General features: G+C 48.6%; 1 pseudogene; it reads left to right on the top strand.

The window, feature by feature from the left end:
- Positions 1 to 22,245, top strand: part of LOC142249821 (inter-alpha-trypsin inhibitor heavy chain H3-like) — a 191,578-nt pseudogene that overhangs the window by 168,546 nt on the left and 787 nt on the right.

Here is a 22,245-nt window from a genome sequence, read left to right as displayed (position 1 = left end):
CTAACGGGGACTGTGAATACAAATTGGACATTGTATTTTTTTAAATAAATTGGACCTGTTATCAGATTCATGCTGCCCAAAACACGAGCAGCATAAATCAGACTTTCGTTAACTGATTGTAACCAGGTACAGTATATCTTACTCTGAAATGGTGTGGTGATTCAGAGAAACTAAAATTTGAAAGGTGTCTCATGTGTCTAATCCAAGGTGACCCAGGCTCGTTGCTCTACGCTCAACTCCACCAATAGACTGATGGGCAGAAGTGTAACTAGAGACCAAGGAGCACCATTGCAAAATTTGGACCTGCCCCTACCTCTTCCCCTCTCTCCTTCACTGGCTTGTTTTTCACATGCATGGGCATTCTACAGTCATGGCCAAACGTTTTTGAGATTGACACAAACTTTTTTTTTACAAAGTTTTCTGCTTAAGTGTTTTTAGCTCTTTTATGCTGGTTTCACATTAGTGGTATTGTGCCGCACTGCCGGATCCGGCACAAGTGCAGTACAGTTCAATATAGTTCACTGGCAAGCTCCGGTCACATGCGATGCGGTTATGTGACCGGAGCATGTGGCAGCATGTGACCGGAGGTAGCCGCAATGCCTGTGAACTGTACTGAACTGTACTGTACTTGTGCCGGATCCGGCAGTGTGGCAGAATACCACTGATGTGAAACCAGCGTTAGACAGATTTTTGTATGGTTACTGAAGTACAATAATCATCATTTCATATGTTTTTAAACTTTTACTGACAAATACATTAAGTTTATGCAAAGACTCAATATTTAGAGTGTTGACCCTTATTTTTCAAGACTTCATGGCCTGGCAGCTGGATATCAGCTTCTGAGCCAAATCCTGACTGATGGCAATGTTGCGCCCCTGAGGCTTCAGTCGCCACAGGGTACTGCACCTCACCAGAGGTGCAGCATTCATCCCGGGTAAGGAGGAGGTCATTGCCAGTAAACAACCACGATTCACCACCATACACAGTTTAGTTGCCCTCTCACTAGGACTGGACTGGGGTAGGGACATTGGAGGGTGGCCATCACTAATGTAGTGGACCCACTGCTCACTGGTCAGAAACCCAGGGGGGAGGAGCTTGACATGGGGAGTTAGGCGACACACACACAATCAGTTGGCCAGCAACCAGGAAACAAGTGAGACGTAGGAGAACATAGTCGCTGAGGGGAGAGCTGATAGCACCCTCAGGACTGGTGCACACCTCAGGGTGCGGAGTCCTAGGCTGGTGGGCACTTCGAGTCCGCCAGCAGAATCCGCCGGGCAGAGGATTTCAAGTCTTCTCGCCCACACACAGATCCCGGGACAAAGCAGCATATAGAGCCAGGAGTTGTAACCAAAGGGAGGCACCAGCAACAAACTCACGCTGCCTGCCATACGGGACGGGAAAGAAACCATTCCCAGGACTCAAGTCCCAGTGTAGCTTCAAGCAACAGGGACTCACACAACACGGCCCAGGGAGGAAGGACTCACTAAAAGAAACACCGGTTCTAACCTCCGAACTATCCAGGATCGGCTGGAGCCCATCACAGCAGAGTCCGGCAGTCCAAAGGTGGTGACATCTCAGTGAGTAAAGAGCTTAAACTGCAACCCCTGTGTCGTCCAATCCTTCCCGCGCTCCTTCATTAGAGTGGACTTCTACCCCCCACATCCTCCCTGGGGCCTAAGCTCTGCCTCTGGAGAGCTATACCATCTGTGCTGCGTTATCCGCCCCGGAGAAGACCTCCCACTAATACCTGGCCGCACACCACAAGTGGCGTCACGAATAACTACTCCCATCAACCCCAATTTCCCCATTTATTGACACCGATGGCGTCACGGAACCGGGCCAGGCTGCTGTGACATCCCAAACCGGCCCAGTGACGAGTAGTCCTCCCCAAGACCCCGTGGGCGCATCAGCAGCACATTCTTATCTAATTAATGTGCTTGGCATTGATCACAATTTCTGTGTTATTGATGATTCACCCACTTTTGGACCATTCTGGACCCTAAATGTCAATGTTTTATTCACTGAGCCAATTAATTTTGCCTTGTGACATGGTCTCCATCATGCTGGAAAAATCCTTCTTCATCTTCAAATTGCTCCTGAATCATTGGGAGAAGTTGCTCTTAGAAGACAATTAGATCCCATTCTTTATTCATGCCAATGTTCTTGGTTAAAATTCTAAGTAAGCCCCATCTATGCATCAACAGTGTCAAAATACCAGTTTTGTTTCTACCTCCCCCCAAAAATATAAATTAATTCTTATTTTAAATATACCCCAAAGTGTTGTGGTAGATCGGCTCACTCACCTACTTCATGAGATAGAGGAATGCTTTGCATTTAAATCTTCAACTGGTTTATTAGCACTTCATAAACCTGACCAGACCAAACAAACTTAGAAAACAAATATCGCTCAACACTCCATATGACTGCGGGGCTCGCTTGCTCAGGAGCAGGGTTCAGCTCTTTACAGTAAGAGAACAGTTCTGGAGGTTTGCTACCTCCATACACAGAACACTGGATAGATCCAGAGGCCTTCATTTTACCTCCCTAGGGTGAAGATAAAAAAAACAGGCCCTTGTCATGGCTGATTAACATGGGTTTCACATCACCAAAGCTATCAACCTTGGTGACACATATCTTCCCTCCTGGATTTTATCAGTGACCATCATACAGTGGTTACATCAAGATGTACCGCCCCCTAGGAAGCAGCCGAGCTGCTCGGATCCGGCTTCGCTGTGGCTCAAGGGTCTCCGGACCCGGGGGTCGTGCGACCACTCGAATGAAAGGGGCGTATTTACAGGGGAGTTATAGTTCGTGACACCACCCGTGGTGTGTGGTAATTGGGAGTACCACCGCTGCTGTTGGGAGTACCCGGAGATGATGGAACGGGGCAGCAAGGTGTTGGAACCCTCCACGGGTAGGGGATGCCCCGGGACTCAGTTCATAAGCAGATACCGACAACCGGGTAAACCAAGTCTCTGGGTACCACTGCCGCTGAGGGGAGCTCGTCCGGGTCCCGTCCCCAATAGTACTGCCTGGTGATCCGTGACCTGCCTCCTGGCACTTAGTTTAGACTTCAACTTGATGGCCCGGTATCTTGGAACTAGCCGGGCCTCGCTCCCTACTATGGCTAAGTAAGGGACCTTGCTCTCAAGGCTCACGCTTGGCATTTTCTGGACCGTTTTGGTTGGAAAGTCCTATCCCCCTCGTTGCACTAATGCCCCGATTCTGGAGTGGGTGGGAACGGAACGTGAAGGCTCCGTTCTCCTCAGGTGAATTGTCGGGTTACCTGAAGCTTCTCCCCGACCTAGGATCCATGTACCCCGTCATGCCTTCGGTCCCGGACCGGTGATAGGGCTAGGCTGCCGGCTGTCCTCCTCGACAGGTCCGAGCACCTCACCACAATCCCCTGCGACCGGGGGGTCCGACTCCTCTAGGCCCAGACCATCGTCTACAACCTAGGCAGTTACTTCGGGAGTCCCCACTCCCGACTTCCTCTGAGCTCCTCTCAGCTCAAGGGCTACTTCCAACCTCCTTCTCCACTCACTGACTACTCAACTCTCTACAAACCTCACCTCCCCTTCCTGACCCCCCAGGTGGGCGATTCTATTCCACTGAAGCCGTCCACTGGTGTGTCAGGTGGGTGTGGTGCAGGGTGTCTCTAGGATTTTGATTTGATGTTAGAAGCAACACCACTTAAGTAGGGACCCAGAACCAAGAGGGAGGCAGAATACTGCACGGAAGGGCAGCTTGTGCAGTACCCTGATAGTCCAGGGGCGTCACAAAGACATATTACTTGTTTTGTAAAATACAAGCCCTTAAAACGTTAAATTGACAGAAAAATACAAAAAGTATGACTCTTTATATAGTCGTATGCATCCAGTCATCTGATACAATCCCATGATTGTATTGTCCACATGTTGTAGTACTGCGAGTGCATCTGTTCTTCTAATATATCTCATCCCAACAATAACATGTATAAAATGTAACTTTACCTGAGCTTACAACTTATTAGAAATAAAAGCCAAAACAGAATAGTAGAAGTGATGTCCCGAGCCAGAACAGATTAGCTGGTGTCCATCTTGGCTTGTAGGCATCCGGTTCTTCTGCCCATAACTATTGCTTTGGGTTTCTGCCATCTCCCTCTCAACAGCTCCAATATATAATACAGTTTATTTCACAATGACTTGTTTTTAACTTTTATGTTATTTCTATTTACAGTGGATTCTGACCCTCATTTTGTGATAAATATTCCTCAGAAGAGTGACGCACTGTGCTTCAATATTCAGGAGAAACCGGGTGTGGTGCTGAATCTCATTGAGGATAAACAGCTCGGTATGTTATGGAGCACACCACTTAAATATATTAAGATTTACTGGTAATATTTATAGCACACTGGTAGAGATATAAAAAAAAAAAGTGAGCCGGAGTATGAGATGGTATACATGGAACTTGTGAGACCATGTTCACACTGGCCATGAGACAAAGAGAAACCAAGGAAAAAATTGTGAAAACATACCCTGCTGTAACTAAATAAAAGCATAGTGCATATAAACATAGGGTACTTAGTAAACACTGTTTTTGATCAAAAAAAGCATAAAGCTATCCCACCAACGCCAAGGTTTTTATGTAGTTTTTTTGTATTCAGTACAAACAGGGAGTGGCCCCCTTCTCAGCGAGCTGGACATTTCATTCTGTGAATCCCCCTGACTGTGTGTGTCCTGTTGGGACCCGGTCGCTCTCAGCCCTTAGCCACATTGAGGCTATGTGTCCACGTTGCTTTTTACCTGCTTTTTACCTGCTTTTTTGCTGCTTTTTCAACTGCAGCGTTTAATGGCAAAATAGATGTGTTCTGCTTTTCAAGCAAAGTCTATGGGAATTTGGGTTTCTTGTGCCCACTATGCAGTTCAAACTGCAGCCTTTTTCTGGCAGAAATTCGGTCAAAAACTCTGCTTTGCAGTTCAAAACGCAAATGGCAAAAACAATTGCATGTCAATTGTTTTTGCCATTTGGGTTTTGCACTGCAAAGCTGAGTTTTTGTCCAAATTTCTGCCAGAAAAAGGCTGCAGTTTGAACTGCATAGTGGGCACAAGAAACCCAAATTCCCATAGACTTTGCTTGAAAAGCAGAACACATCTATTTTGCCATTAAACGCTGCAGTTGAAAAAGCAGCAAAAAAGCAGGTAAAAAGCAGGTAAAAAGCAACGTGGACACATAGCCTGAGGCCTATTTTAGACCCATGGTAAGGTTTTAATATTAGAGAGTGTAGGTACTATCCCAACTGGGTACACCTTGACGTTTGGTGGGATAGCTTTATGCTTTTTTTGATCAAAAACAGTGTTTACTAAGTACCCTATGTTTATATGCACTATGCTTTTATTTAGTTACAGCAGGGTATGTTTTCACAATTTTTTCCTTGGTTTCTCTTTGTCTCATGGCCAGTGTGAACATGGTCTCACAAGTTCCATGTATACCATGTAAATATTTACACAAGAAAAGGAACTCTAAGGCCACATTCACACTGTCTTCCTATCCCCATTCAATAATCCCATTGGGGCTTCTGTCCAAACCCTCCACAAAATTGGCTTCCGACGTATGCGCCGATGGGGCCTTTGACTATAATGGTGCAGACAGAGTTGCTGTGTGCTCTGTCGTACACCATTTTTGGAAGTATATCCCTACTGGAGGGGGTCACCCAGATCTAGCATACCGCATACAAGATTTCTCCTGCGCCTCCCCCATACTCTGGAACGTTCTACCCCAGCATATCAGACTCGCGCCTACTGTAGAAAGCTTCAAAAGGAACCTGAAGACTCACCTCTTCTGACAAGCCTACAACCTACAATAGCCCTCAGTCCAGTACACCACTGCGCAACCAGCTGTGTCCTCACCTATTGTACACTCACCCATTCCCTGTAGACTGTGAGCCCTCGCGGGCAGGGTCCTCTCTCCTCCTGTACCAGTCTGTTTTTGTAATGTTCATGATTGTTGTACTTGTTTATTATGTATACCCTTTTCACTTTGAAAGAGCCATGGAATAAACGGCGCTATAATAATTATTAACAATAATAATAATCTGGGTGGCCGCCTCTAATAGGCATATTCTCCCGAAAATAGTGCACGACAGAGGACATGATGACTCCGTCTGCACCATTATAGTCAATGGCCCCGTCAGCGCATATGTCTAAAACCCGGAGTTCTTTGACTCTTCTGGATACCGTCTCTTCTCGTGTCTGGGATCACAAACCTCAGGAGCTTCCCAGTCCGGTACTGGATTGACAGCTACCAGGGCTATGTCTCGGTCCGGCTCGCACTTTCTTTCTCGCAGCTCGGCACCATGCTTCTCTCCCAACGACCGTTCTCGGACATTTCTTAGGCGACATCTCCTTTCTCATTCTCTTAAGGTGACCCGACTTCTCCTGTTCCCACCCTAAACTCTTCTCCCACGTTTACTCTTGTTCCCGCACGTTTTGGCCAGGGTTTGTCCAACTGAATAGTTCAGAGTGGGGCATCAACTCTGCCGTCTGGTCTACAAAACACAGACCATGGGGGAACACCGTCTTTTTTAAGTCACACCAAGCTTATCCGTTCGTAGGAGGGATACCTCTACACAGATAGTGATGAAGTGGTCTTTGACATGCTAATCGATTGCATTTGGTGGTCATTGCTGCCTTGTAAAGATCTTTTTCTAATGAACTCACTTGAAAGAACAGACTTTCATGAATCCCAAAAACAGACCCTAAAGACTAGCTCCCCCAAAGTTGACTGTAGAGTGGCAACATGTTCAATCATCTTTGCACTAAATACAAAATACTGAATGCAATGTGATGCTCCCGGATGGGGTCGATGGTAGAAGCCTAATTATTGTGAGTGCAGGTGTTGCAGTCATGCCCTGGAGCATAGGAGGCATAAAAGATAATTTTGACCTTCATGAAAAAACCAATACTCTTAAAGTTGGGGACTCTGTTAAAGATTTTGCACTAAGGCACACAAGCTTCACAATGCTGCGACATCCAGGTTCCCCATAATGTGGGATTACACTGTGTCGCCCCGGTGTTAGTCGGGCTGCTCGGATCCGGGATCATCGTGGCTTGAGGGGTCCGGACCCGACTTGGCGGACACTCTGATCCATAAAAGGGGGATATTTACAGTGGAAAAGTTTGTGACGCGGGTTGCGGTTATGGGAGTACTGCTGCTGCTGGAGAGAGGATCAGGGCAGATGGTGTGAAGCAGCAAGGTGTCAGTCCCTCCACAGGGAAGGTAGGTAGGGAAGGCCCCCGGGCTCAGGGGGTTAGAAGATTTGGAAGGACATGGTGCAGGGGCCAGGGTACTCACTGTGGGTAGTCGTGGTGTTGGATGAGGTGGAGAAAGGAGACACACACACTGTAGGTAAACCAAAGTCTGAGTACAGCTGCCGCTGCCGGGAGCCCGTCCAAGTACTCAGTACCACCGGTGTCACTTTGTGATTCGGAGCCTGCCTCCGTGCACAATTTTGTCCATTGATGGTCCCCGTGGCTTGAAGCTGTTGGGGGCCCTGCTCACTATGTGTAGTGTAGCTGTGCTCTTAAGGGCTGGCACTTGGGACCTCAGTGGGTTGCTGTGTCTGGAAAAACCCTGTCCCCCTCGTTGTGCTGATGTCCTCAATCTCTGAGCGTTTAGGGAAGTCCTTGAAGATCCTCTCTCTTTCAGGTGAATTGTCAGGGCGTTGAATCGGCTCCTGACCTAGGGTCCTGTACCCCGTCGTGGTCGGTACCGGTCAGTTGTGTTGGGCCCTTCTTGTGCCGACAGTCCCTCCAAGACTACATCCGTCACACCCCTGTCCAACGTCCCTGCAACCGGCCCCCGACTCCCCTGGTCCCGGTTCACTGCTTGCGACCCAATCAGTTTTCCTTAGCTCTCCAGGAGCTAACTCTCCCAGCTCCTCACTCTCTGGAGCCTTCTTCTTCAGTCTCTGTCTCCCTCTTACAGTCTGCCCAGTTCCCACGTGGCTGGCCCATTTTCCAGCTAGTCCAACCCCCCTGGTGTGTCTGGCAGTGACTGATGTAAGGTGATTGGGTTTTGTGGTGCAGATGGGAGTGACACCCGTTTCTTGGTTACCTAGAACCATGGGGGGGTAGGCCCTGCACCCTGGGTAAGAATGCAGTTCCCTGTGGTACCCCAATGTATTCAGGGGTGCCACAACACTATGACTAATCTAACAGGCTTTCTACAAAAAAATACTTAGCCGAATTTTTTTTTTTTTTTATTTTTTTTTTTTTTTTTTTTTTTTTAGGCATTGCTGTCAATGGAGAACTTATCGGAAACAAGAAAACGGACAATAAGGTCACATCAAATGAAACTTATTTTGGAAGAATTGGGATTGTAAACAGAGAAATGAAGATAAGAATTGAGGTGACCACTGAGAAAGTCACAGTCCTGAACCAAAAAAACAAAAAAACCTTCTTATGGCAGAAAACAGCTTCTATAAGCGAGGAAGGGTAAAAAAAACCTTCTAATACTATACTATTTGTATAAACTGTTTCTAAAATATACAATAAAATAAGAAAGTCAGCTGACCAGTGCAGCCTCAAGCTTCAAAGCTGAGGGTTCTATACATAGAAATCTAAGGAGTACGCCAAAAACCATGAAAAAAGAGAATTTACTCATCCAGCTGTAGAGGAGAACATTAGCTGGGAAAGTGTCAAATTTTAATTCCTTAATTCTTTCTCTTCTTCTCTACCTCCTCTTTTCCCTCCCTTTCTTCCTCCCTTACTCTGTCCCTTTCTTCCTCTGTTCCTACCTCCTTGTCTCCCGCTTTCTTTCTCTGCCTCTCTACGTTCTTCTTTACCTCCCTTTTTTCCTCACTTACTCTGTACCTCAGACATTCCTTCCCTATTTTCCTCCCTTAAGCGGGCTTTACACGCTACGATTTCGCTACAGCGATCTCGTTGGGGTCACGGATTTTGTGACGCACATCTGGCCGCTGTAGCGATGTCGTAGCGTGTGACTCCTAGGAGCGATTTTGGATCGTTGCAAAAACGTCCAAAATCGCTCCTCGTTGACATGGGAAGTTGATCCTCATCCCTGCGGCAGCACACATCGCTCCGTGTGACGCCGCAGGAACGAGGATCATCTCCTTACCTGCCTCCGGCCACAATGTGGAAGGAGGGAGATGGGCGGGATGTTACGTCCCGCTCATCTCCGCCCCTCCGCTTACATTGGGCGGCCGCTTAGTGACGTCACTGTGACGCCAAATGGACCGCCACCTTAGAAAGGAGGCGGTTCGCCGGTCACAGCGACGTCGAAGGACAGGTAAGTATGTGTGGCGGGGGTGCGCGATTTTGTGCGCGACAGGCAGCGATATGCCCGTCGCACACAAACGATGGGGGTGGGTGTCATGCTAGCGATATCGGGCCGGATATCGCAGCATGTAAAGCCACCCTTACTCTCTCACACATTCCCTTCCTATTTTCCTCCCTTACTCTCTCCCTCACACATTCCCTCCCTATTTTCCTCCTTTACTCCCTCCTTCACACAGTCCCTCTCTATTTTCCTCCATACTACTCCTTCACACATTCCCTCCCTATTTTCCATATTTCCTCCCTTACTCTCTCCCTCACACATTCCCTCTTTATTTTCCTCCCTTACACTCTACCTCACACATTCCCTCCCTATTTTCCTCCTTTACTCTCTCTCATGCATTCCCTTCCTATTTTCCACCCTTATGATCTCACTCACACATTCCCTCCCTATTTTTCTCCTTTACTCCTCCTTCACACATTCCCTCCCTATTTCGCCCTATACTCACTGCCTCCCTATTTTACCTGCATACTGACTCCCTCACACATTCCCTCCCTATTTTCCCCCCATACTCTCTCCCTCACACATTCCCTCCCTATTTTCTTCCTTTACTCTCTCCCTCACACAATCCTTCAATATTTTCCTCCCTTACTCTCTCCCTCACACTTTCCCTCCCTATTTTCCTCCCTTACTCTCTCCCTCACACATTCCCTCCCTATTTTCTTCCTTTACTCTCTCCCTCACATATTCCTTCCCTATTTTCCTCCCTTACTCTCTCCCTAACATTTTCCCTCCCTATTTTCCTCCCTTACTCTCTCCCTCACACATTCCCTCCCTATTTTCTTCCTTTACTCTCTCCCTCACATATTCCTTCCTATTTTCCTCCCTTACTCTCTCCCTCACACATTCCCTCCCTATTTTCTTCCCTTACTCTCTCCCCCACACTTTTAATCCCTATTTTACTCCCTAACTCACTCCTTCTCTACCGCCTCTTTCTTTCTCTTTCTCACTTTCTCAAGGCTTACCTCCTTCTCTCCCTCCCTGTTTCCTTCCTTAGGCCTAAGCCACATGGCGAGAAAAACAGTGCGAGTGGCGTGCGATAAAACATCGCATTCCACTCGGACCAATTCTAGCCTGTGTGTCAGCACACATGAGCGATTATTTTCTCAGCCCTAATCGGACCGAGAAAACAATTGCAGCATGCTGCGATTGTAATGCGAGTCTCTTTCTCTCGCACCCATTCAAGTGTATGGGGCAAGAGAAAAATTACACTGCACTCGCGTGCAGAGCGAGAATCGCAATAGCTGGCTACAGAGAAGAGAGGGACAGAAATCCCTCCCTTCCCCCCTCCGCAGCGCTGGCATGCTCCTCCTCATAGCCGGCCCGCTCCCCGCAGCTGAGTTCCGCTCGCACAGTCGGACCTCAGTCGCAGGGACACCCCGCCTGACACTTGGCTCCTGCTGTGCGGCCAGCGTGAGCGAGTGTCATGCGAGGATCGCACTAGTGCCCCGTGTGGCCCTGGCTTTCCTCTTTCCCTCCCACATTCCCTCCATATTTCCTCCCTTTATTTTTCCCTTTCAACCTCCTTCTCTCCTTTCTTTCTCTATTAGTATCTACTCCCCTCGCTGCCTATCCCCTCTTCCTCACTTTTTCTCTTCCTCCCTACCTACTTCTTTTCCCCCATAGCCTCTATGTCTCTCTCTCCCATACTCTTTCCCTCTACTTTTTTGTACCAAATAGCAGAAATTATGCCACTCACACATTTCAAGTGAAGTATAATATAAGTAAATGGATCTGAAAATCAGAGCACATAGTACAGAATGTCATTCATTTTGGATTTTTACTCTTCCAGGTTTATTTTGGTCATCAACAAGGGAAGTAATGTGACCTTTTCATTCGGAGAAGGTGCAACATTTGTTATTATTCTACATGAAGTGTGGAAAAATCATCCCCTACATCGGGATTTCTTAGTTTTTACACATTAGATGAACATACGTTTTCTGAAGGAGTCCACGGACTGCTAGGTAACCCTTATTTCTTTATTATATATTATAATAATCACAGAGCTTATTATTGTGTTTATCTGTACTCTTTATTGGCAGGACAAAAGGGTATTTTGCTTCCACTTAATTTTTGATTTTTTTAATCATTTGCATCTTTTGAAACCAGCACAATTTTCACAAACATGTACTTACCAATCTTGACTTGTAAAATAAAACATGTAATATTCTCATATTCAAACATGGACCAATTAAAATTGTCTAATTTTTAGACAGTGGCTACTTTTTAGACAGTGGCTAATTTTTAGACAGTGTAAACTAAAGGCCACTTTACACGCAACGACATCTCTAATGAGATGTTGTTAGGGTCACAGAATTCGTGACACACATCCGGCCTCGTTAGCTAAGTCGTTGCGTGTGAAACACACGAACGACCGTTAACAATCAAAATTACTTACCTTATTGTGGATGCGTCGTTCTAATCCCAACTATCGTTGCTGTTGCAGGACGCAGGTTGTTCGTCGTTCCTGCGGCAGCACACATCGCTATGTGTGACACCGCAGGAATGAGGATCATCACCTTACCTGCGGCCGCCGGCAATGAGGAAGGAAGGAGGTGGTCGGGATGTTACGCCCCCTCATCTCCACCCTTCCGCTTTTTTTGGGCGGCCACTTAGTGACGTCGCTGTGACGCTTCACGAATCGCCCCCTTAGAAAGGAGGCGGTTCGCCGGCCACAGCGACGTCGCCAGGCAGGTAAGTACGTGTGACCGTTCCTAGCGATGTTGTGCGCCACGGGCAGCGATTTGCCCGTGACGCACAACCGATGGGGGTGGGTGCTTTCACCAGCAACATTGCTAGCGATGTCGCTGTGTTTAAAGTGGCCTTAAGAACAGACAGTCTTGAAACTACCAGGTTTATCCAGTTGGCTCATGGTGGGTGAATTTGATTCATCTTCAGATTGTCTGATCCAAATTTACATCACAAAATAGTTGACTTTGCGCTAAGAATTTGCTCCCCGAATTTTGTTCTATACTTTGGTATAAGGTGTCGCAAAATAAGCAACATCTGATTCCAATAAAGCCTGTCTAGAGAAGATGCAGAATGTGTTTTACAAAAAATAATAAATCTGGTACAAATTATGTATGTCAGGTTTTTTCGGTACAAATTGCCAGTAAATATCTCACCCACTTCTTCATACTATACTGTTAGGGCCAGATGGACGGGTAGACCCTGGAGGTGGATCCACTGGGCCGAACTCCCGGATGAGGGAAAGGAGTCCGGTAGCCGGAGCACTGTAGGTAGCAGGACAGTCCGTGCACTGAGAGCAAATGGAGAAGTCCCTGGGACCACGAGGTCACTGATGGTGGTCCGGGTGACGGAGCTCAGGTTCGGAAGCCGTGATGGTGTCAGGCAGGGTCCGGAACCGTTGGAGCGAGATGACGGGTCACCGCAGGGATCCGAGATGGTACGGACTGTCAGGATGGCAGATGGGCAGCGTTCGGGGTTCGAGGTACCGCAGGACCGGATGGCGATGCAGGGTCGGCTCTAGAAGACAGAGAGGTAAGTATCTCATAGAACACAAGGAGACCTGACTCCTAGATTGGGAAAACACGAAGAACAGGCCCCGCTCCCTTGGACATTAACCCCCTATATACCCTGTACCTGAGTGCATGATTTCCTGTTAATTGACACTGGCCCTTTAAGAAAGGTTCAGTGACCGCGCGCGCGCCCTAATGCGCGTGCGCGCAGCCCGGGTGCCAGAAGCCAGGGCAGGAAGCTGAAGGGAGGACGCAGGGGAGCCGGCCAGGAACTGGGAAGCCGTCGGGCGCCGGGAGCGGAGACCAGGGGGCCTGGGAAGTGCGGGCACCGGAGGCTGGAGAGCGGGGAGCGTGGCAGGTGAGCCGGGGAGCGGAGCTGGGGACCCGGGGAGGGGATCCGAGGACCCGGGGAGCGTGACAGTACCCCCCCCACGCCCCCCTCCCCGCAACCGGGACAGGAAGGCACGGATCAGAGGAGTGCCCACGTTCTCCCTGGGCTCCCAGGATCTATCCTCAGGACCATACCCTTCCCAGTCCACCAGGAAAAACTGTCGACCACGTACGGTCTTCATGGCCACGACATCCCTTACCGCATAGACGTCGTCCTCAGCAATAGGAGGAGGGGCCGGACTGGCGGCAGCGGAGAAGGGACCAAGGACAACCGGCTTGAGCAGAGAGACGTGAAAGGAGTTGGGTATTCTCATCGTGGCCGGGAGCTGCAGTTTGTAGGAGACCTCATTGATCTTGCCGAGGACTTTAAATGGTCCGATGTAGCGAGGTCCCAGCTTGTAGGATGGTATCTTCAGTCGGATGTACTTGGAAGCAAGCCAGACGAGATCTCCCGGAGAGAAACACGGAGGATCCAGACGTCTCTTGTCCGCATGTCTCTTCATCCGCAGGGAGGCACGTGCAAGGGAGGCCTTAACTGAGTCCCAAATGGATGTAAAGTCACGGAGTACTGCATCAGCAGCAGGGATGTCCGAGGAAGAGGATACAGGCAATGGGACAGATGGCTGAAGTCCGTAGACGACATGGAAGGAAGAACTGGAGGAGGACTCACTGACGTGGTGATTATGGGAGAATTCAGCCCAAGGAAGAAGCGTGGACCAATCGTCATGATAGGCGTTCACGTAGTGACGCAAGAAAGAGGTCAATATCTGATTGATCCGTTCCACTTGGCCATTCGACTGAGGATGGTAGGCTGAGGAGAAGTCCAGAGTCACTCCCAGATGTTTGCAGAGAGCCCTCCAGAAGCGGGAGGTGAACTGGGTTCCTCTGTCGGACACTATGTGTGATGGAAAGCCATGCAAGCGGAAGATGTGCTGTATATAGGCGTCCGCGAGTTCCTGAGCAGAGGGCAGTCCAGCCATAGGAACGAAATGGGCCATTTTAGAGAACCGATCCACCACGACCCATATGACTGTGTGTCCGGAGGATAATGGCAAGTCCGTAATAAAGTCCATCGCTATGTGTTGCCAGGGAACTGAGGGTATGGGCAGAGGCAGAAGACGGCCGTATAGCAGGTGTTTGGGTGTCTTGTTCCTGGCACAGGAGGAGCAGGCAGAGACAAAAGAGGCGACGTCCGTGCGCAGGGATGGCCACCAGTAATGACGTGCAATAGCGCTCCATGTTTTCTTCTGACCTGCATGACCGGCTGTTTTCGAGGCATGGCCCCAGTGTAACACTTTTTGCCTGTCAGCCTCAGAGACATAAGTCTTCCCAGGTGGTATCTGGGCCAGGGTGACAGGAGCCACCGGAATAATCTTACTTGGACAGATGATGGGTTGAGATGTCTCTTCCTCCTGTTCCAGGGGCACGAAAGACCTAGACAAGGCATCAGCGCGTACATTCTTGTTCGCGGGTCGGAAATGAAGCTGGAAGTCGAACCGGGCAAAGAACAAGGACCACCTGGCTTGCCGTGGGTTCAGTCGCTGAGCAGTCCGCAGGTATTCCAGGTTTTTGTGGTCCGTGTAAACAATGACAGGGTACACTGCTCCTTCCAGAAGATAGCGCCATTCCTCCAGAGCCAGTTTGACCGCTAATAGCTCTCGGTCACCGATGGTGTAATTGCGTTCAGGCGCGGAGAAGCTCTTGGAGAAGAAACCGCACGTCACCATCTTCCCGGAGGAGGACTTCTGCATGAGCACTGCTCCGGCTCCCGAGGAGGAGGCATCCACCTCCAAGGTGAACTGGCGGTTTAACTCTGGACGGTGGAGTACAGGAGAGGAGGCAAAGGCTCGCTTTAGAGCGCCAAACGCGGCGTCGGCCGCAGGTGACCAGTCCTTTGGATTAGCCCCCTTCTTGGTCAAGGCGGAGAGAGGAGCAGTCAGAGCCGAGAAGTGAGGAATGAACTGGCGGTAATAGTTAGCGAATCCCAGAAAACGTTGGATTGCCTTCAGTCCAGAAGGAGGAGGCCAGTTGAGAATGGAGGAGACCTTCTTGGGATCCATCTGCAGTCCGGTATCGGTGATGAGGTACCCCAGGAAGGGGAGAGAAGACTGTTCGAAGACACACTTCTCGTACTTGGCTTACAGACGATTCTCTCTCAGTCGTTGTAGAACCAGTTGCACGTTCTCTCGGTGGGTCTGGAGGTCCGGAGAGAAGACAAGGATGTCATACAGATATACCACCACACAGACGTAGAGAAGGTCCCGAAACACATTGTTCACTAATTCTTGGAAGACTGCTGGTGCGTTGCACAGGCCGAAGGGCATCACGCAGTATTCATAGTGCCCATCGCGAGTGTTGAACGCGGTCTTCCATTCATCCCCTGAACGGATACGGACCAGGTTGTAGGCACCCCGAAGATCCAACTTGGTGAACACACGAGCTCCTCTGAGCCGATCAAACAATTCGGGGATGAGCGGCAGGGGGTACTTGTTTTTCACGGTGATTAGGTTCAATCCCCGGTAGTCTATACATGGGCGTAGGTCGCCCTCTTTCTTCTTTACGAAGAAGAAGCCTGCTCCAGCAGGAGAGGAGGATCTCCGGATGAATCCCTTAGCCAGGCTCTCTGTGATGTACGTAGACATAGCCCTTGTTTCGGCTGGAGATAGTGGATATATCCGTCCTCGAGGTGGTGTAGTTCCCGGGAGCAGGTCAATGGCACAATCGTAAGGACGATGTGGCGGGAGTACTTCGGACTCCTTCTTATCAAAGACGTCCACGAAGGACCAATAGGCTGAGGGCAGTCCCGGTAGGGACTCGGGAACCGGAGGTCGCCGGATGGGTTGTATGGTCTTCAGACATCTCTCATGGCAAGAAGACCCCCATCGAGTGATATCGCCAGTGCCCCAGCTGACTGAAGGCTCGTGTGTCCGCAACCAGGGAAGTCCCAGCAGGATTTGATGTGACATGTGTGGGAGGACGTAGAGAGCGATGTTCTCGGTGTGCAGAGCACCGATACGCAGTTCAAGCGGCTTGGTGATCCAGGAGATGGTGTCAGAGAGGGGTCTCCCATCCACAGAGGCAATCACTAGGGGCTTGTCGAGTGGAGTAACAGGCACCTGGTACTTGTCCACCGTGGCCTGCTGGATGAAATTGCCTGCTGCCCCAGAATCGAGGTACGCCTCAGCTGTAAATCGCGTCTCTCCCGTTGTCACTTGCACAGTCCATGTAACTGGGTCTGAGAGAGTTCCAGCACCTAGGGTGGCCTCTCCTACCAACCCTAGGCTTTGGAGTTTCCCGGCCTCTCTGGACAGGCGCGTAGCAGGTGTGTGCCCTCTCCACAGTAAAAGCAGAGACCCTTGGCGAGCCGCTCTGCTCGACGTTGTTCCGACTGTCGCACACGGTCGATATGCATGGGCTCATGGACGGAGACACCAGAGGCCGTTGACTGGAGTACGGTGGGCTTCGGTGGAGGAGAGGAATGCCTTACCGGACGTCTCTCACGGGACAGTTCTTTGGACCGCTCCTGAAAGCGTATGTCCACTCGAGTCGCTAGGGTAATCAGGGCGTCCAGAGTGGACGGTACATCACGTCCAGCCAGCTCATCTTTGATTCGACCCGATAGTCCTTCCCAGAAGGCGGCGGTTAGGGCCTCGTTATTCCACCCGAGTTCTGAAGCCAAGGTGCGGAAACGGATGGCGTATTGACCCACCGTCAGTGTTCCCTGACGTAACCGGAGAAGTGAAGACGCAGACGCGGAGGCGCGTCCGGGTTCGTCAAAAGTGCTGCGAAAGGCCTGCAGGAACTCCTGGAGGTTCTTGGTCATAGGTTCCTCCTTCTCCCACAAGGGGTTCATCCACGCCAGTGCCTCGCCCTCTAGGTGAGACATGATGAAGGCGACCTTGGCTTGGTCGGAGGCAAACAGATGTGGCAGCTGCGTGAAATGGAGGGAGCATTGGTTTATAAACCCCCTGCAGGTCTTGGGATCTCCAGCGTACCGGGGTGGTGAGGCCAAACGCAGTCTGGAAGCATCCGAAGAGGCGGCCACGGGAGCGGGGGTCGTGGCTTGACTAGTGGAGGCTCGGGATGTCGAAGACGTGACTGCCGCTTGTAGCGTGGTCAGGCGGGTGTCCACGGAAGTCATAAAGTTCAGCATGCGGGTCTGGACTTCACGCTGGCGTTGGAGTTCCTCATGCAAGGCCGCTAGTGCTTCGGCGGGATCCATGGCCTGTTCTTACTGTTAGGGCCAGATGGACGGGTAGACCCTGGAGGTGGATCCACTGGGCCGAACTCCCGGATGAGGGAAAGGAGTCCGGTAGCCGGAGCACTGTAGGTAGCAGGACAGTCCGTGCACTAAGAGCAAATGGAGAAGTCCCTGGGACCACGAGGTCACTGATGGTGGTCCGGGTGACGGAGCTCAGGTTCGGAAGCCGTGATGGTGTCAGGCAGGGTCCGGAACCGTTGGAGCGAGATGACGGGTCACCGCAGGGATCCGAGATGGTACGGACTGTCAGGATGGCAGATGGGCAGCGTTCGGGGTTCGAGGTACCGCAGGACCGGATGGCGATGCAGGGTCGGCTCTAGAAGACAGAGAGGTAAGTATCTCATAGAACACAAGGAGACCTGACTCCTAGCTTGGGAAAACACGAAGAACAGGCCCCGCTCCCTTGGACATTAACCCCCTATATACCCTGTACCTGAGTGCATGATTTCCTGTTAATTGACACTGGCCCTTTAAGAAAGGTTCAGTGACCGCGCGCGCGCCCTAATGCGCGTGCGCGCAGCCCGGGTGCCAGAAGCCAGGGCAGGAAGCTGAAGGGAGGACGCATGGGAGCCGGCCAGGAACTGGGAAGCCGTCGGGCGCCGGGAGCGGAGACCAGGGGGCCTGGGAAGTGCGGGCACCGGAGGCTGGAGAGCGGGGAGCGTGGCAGGTGAGCCGGGGAGCGGAGCTGGGGACCCGGGGAGGGGATCCGAGGACCCGGGGAGCGTGACATATACTGACAATATTGTCATTTTGTAACATACTGTAAATATTATTTAGATGAAAAAAAAGTAGAAAAATACATTTAAAGATTAACGTTCAAAATCTTTAGAGTTCATACTTCAGATTTTGACAATTAATGTTATTCTACTGATCAATTTTTTATTTTTATTTTATTTTTTTATTTTTTTACTTCTATGCTTTATTGTGACTCACTAGAGGACTTTTATTGAGCACTTTAACTTTGTATAAGGCCCGTTTCACACGTCAGTGAAAAACACAGACGTTCTTCACTGATGTGTAAAACACGTATATGTCCCTCCGTGTTCCATGATTCATGGCACACGTGGGTTGGCCATGTGCAATCCGTGATCCGTTATCCGTGATTGCACATGGACGTATGTTCACCTGTCCCATTCCTGCTCTCCATGGTGCTGAAGTTTCCAGCTCTGTAATGTCCGGCCACCACTCTCTGCAGCTACTTCCGGGTCGGCTCTGGCTACATTCATGAATATTCATGAGCCGGCCAGGAACTGCAGAGAGTGGAGGCTGCACAGAGCGTTGCTGGAAAGGTGAGTTGAAAATGTTTATTATTTTAAATGTCCGTGTTTTTCTGGTACGTGTTTCACGGATCACACCACTGAGTGGTCCGTGAGACATCAGTGATGCCAGAAAAAAACAGACATGCAACCGTGCGGCAATCACGGACACGTGTGTACGCCGCACGGAGACACGGTCAGTGAAAAATCGCTGATGTGTGCGCAGACCCATTCATTATAATGGGTCTGCGTATGTCCGTGATTCTGGCAGATATAAAAAAAGAGCACAAACGTACCAGAATCAGTGACGTCTGAAACGGGCCTAAAGTATAGAATACCTCTGTGTGGCCTAGCAGGGACTCTCTACCTTATCCTATTAAATACACTATAAAGTGAGAAAAAAACGTTTTTCAAAATATGAAAAAAAAAACCAAACAAGCCACAAGTTCAAATCACCCCTCATTTTAGCTTATTGAAAATATAATAACAATAATAATAATAATAATAATAATAATAATAATAATAATAATAATAATAATAATAATATAATAAATACACATATTTGGTATCACTGCATTCAGAAGTGTCCAATCTATGAAAATATAAAATAAATGAATCTGATCGGTAAACGGCATAACGTAAAAAAACTAAAAAACCTCCAGAATTATGGTTCTTATGGCCACTGTATCAGTACAGTAAGAAGCGCTCAAAACATCGCATCTACCAAAAAATAGTATCGGTGAAAACGTCAGCTCAGGGTGCAGAAAATAATCCATCACTGAGCCCCAGATCCTGGAAAATTAAAATGCTACGAGTGTCAGAAAATGGCGCCAAAGTTATGGCTTTTGGGCGAAGAGAAAAATTAAAACGAATAATTAAAATTAATTAAAAATGCAGAAATACAAAATCTTAATTTCTTTTCCTTTAAAAAATTTGAAGAAAAGGATCTTAATTACAGATAGATGGTCCCTGCTCTCCAACCCCAACCCTGGTTAGTAGCATGACCAGTATTCTGCAGCTGGTTTGTGGCTGGGAACAGGTTAATATTTAAGATATTTCTACAATTTTATAATTTTAATGATATATTGTTATGTATTTTTTATTATTCATGAATAAAATCTTTATTTTTTCAATTTTCAAGGACAATTTTTTCACGGAATCAATTATGAAATTTCCAATGTTCATAAAACTGATAATCCTGATAAACCGGATGCAACAATGAAAGTGAAGAACAAGCTGCTGACGGTGACAAGGTTCGGAATATTTACCTGTGTATAATTATATCCAACCAATAGGTTAATATCTACTGGTAAATCTCCAATAGGCTCTGAGTGGATCCTGGATGCCTGAGGGTGTATTTACACTGACCGATTGGGAACAAGTGTTCCTAGGAATACGCACTTTCTTTGGGTGAAAATATCTTTTAGCTTTCTTAACACTAGAACTACTGGAGTCGTGACACCTATATAGAAATACATGGTGCAAAGTAGTCAAAATGACTACCTCAGTAGTTCTAGTGTTAAAGCAGTTGTCCACTACTAGGAAAACCCCTTCTGATTCCACAGGTTTCTGTTACAAGGGTAGTACGACAAAGAGTGTTCCCTCCTATTTCTGGTGTCATGAAATCACAGCGCAGGGCTTCATACACGCCTGCTCAGGTTAATACTACTGGCTGTGCAGATTCTTCTTTATCCAGCGCTGCTAGGGTTAAGTAGATCCTCTGGTTTCCTGAACTCTGAATGAAAGCTATAACAAGCTGTTCTCTATTGCTAATTAGCACTGCTATAAAGACTTCCCTCCTAGCTCAGGTAATCGCTGGTGATAGTTTCTGCTTAGCTTGCCTCTAGAGGGAAGCTGTAAGCTGAGGACCAGGAAGCCATTCAGAGAACATATGCTGTGTGAAAGCTGTGTTCAGTTTTTCCCTTCCTTTGTCTCTTTAGTTTTTTCCCCTCATGTGCATTCCTCATTATTACCTCTTGTTGTTTGGAGTGCTTTGTATGATCACTGTTTATTTTACTCCTGTCTGTCTAGTCTCTGTCTTTAACTTAGAGTGGGACTAGCGTTCCCGTTGCCCTGCGCACTATATAGGGCTGAGTACAGGGAAAGACAGGGATAGGCGACAGGGTGAAAGAACCCATATAGGGACGTTAGGGAGTGCAGGGATCTGCCTCAGGTGAGTTTAGGAGGTGACCCTGCTCCCCTTTCCCTAGCACCAAGCCCATAATTGTATCGTGTACCCTGTGTGTTGTGCTGCTCGCAGGAGGTTCCTGGGTACCTGGCAGAACCCCAGTAGTCACTATATGACAGTTTCCCTCAGGTAAAATAATAAAGCCTATACTCACCTCCCATACCGGTACCCTTCCAGCAGTGCTCGGGATCGCGGAGCTGGAGCTCACATGCAGTTGTGATGCCAAATGAACTAAGAGATCAACAGGAAGTGACCGCAGCCGCAGCTCTCACTTCCTGTTGATTAAAGAATACCACACGGATCTCATTCATCTCACTTCTCTGGATGAAAACAGGATTGACTTTTTTTATACGCAGATGTGAGCAAACCCTTATTCCAATCATTCTGTCTCTATAGAACATCATTCTCCTCAGCAGCACGTTTAGACAAAATCAGATTAGACGAACCATGATTTTTAAGCAAGAGATCATTTCACCCCACAAATGAGTGTAATAAATTCTAAAGATGGGAATAACCCTTTAACTTGTAATTTGGCCCGGACCTAAGGGCTAGCTACTCACTACCAATTTTAGGCACAAGTCTTGTGTCCAATAATAGAGTCTTTCAACCCAAACATGAAGAACATGACCTTACACGGGATATAGCGCACATAAAAATGGTTCTAATCGCTGCCTTTATTCTGATATACTAATTAGGGTGTTTGTGCACCCTTGGTGTGACCAAGAGCCCCAGTGCATCGTTATGCATACTGGTTTTGAATGCCCCACCTCCCTCCAGTGAATGACAGCACTGGTGTCTGAGCTTTTTCAGCTCACCCCAGACATGCCAGCAATGTTAATCCCAAGTGAGGGAGGTGGAAACATGCAAAACACCACTGGGTGGAACAGTGCACTGAGCCTCTTGGCCACACCCAGGGTACACCGAGCAGCCTAATTAGTATATTTGATTAAGCTTCAGTCTCTATAGTATACAGGCAGCGATTAGAGAATTAAAGGTGTGATTTTTTATTAAGACTGTATCCCCTAAAAGGCCATGTGCTTAGTTATGCTGTTGTTTTTGGCTGACAGACTCCCTTTAATAGTGTCATGATCTAGGTCTGTATCAGCCGCTGTGGTTTGATTATTTCACGCAGCTCTGACCTGGTCATGTCAGGGGTTAACTCCACCCTCCCTCACTCCGGTTTCCAGAACACTATATCCTGGTGCTGCACCTCCGGTTCAGCGCCAGTGATAGTTTATGCTCTGCAGCGTGTGTTACTGCCTCTGATGAGCTACCTGATCTGTCCTGCCTCCCAGCTACCTTGTTCTGACCTGTACTCTCCTCTTTCGTCCG

This window comes from Anomaloglossus baeobatrachus, chromosome 8 (assembly GCF_048569485.1).
Source record: "Anomaloglossus baeobatrachus isolate aAnoBae1 chromosome 8, aAnoBae1.hap1, whole genome shotgun sequence".
Classification (NCBI taxonomy): Eukaryota; Metazoa; Chordata; class Amphibia; order Anura; family Aromobatidae; genus Anomaloglossus; species Anomaloglossus baeobatrachus.
Note: the sequence above shows the minus strand (reverse complement) of the source record. Positions and strands in the feature narration are given on the sequence as shown.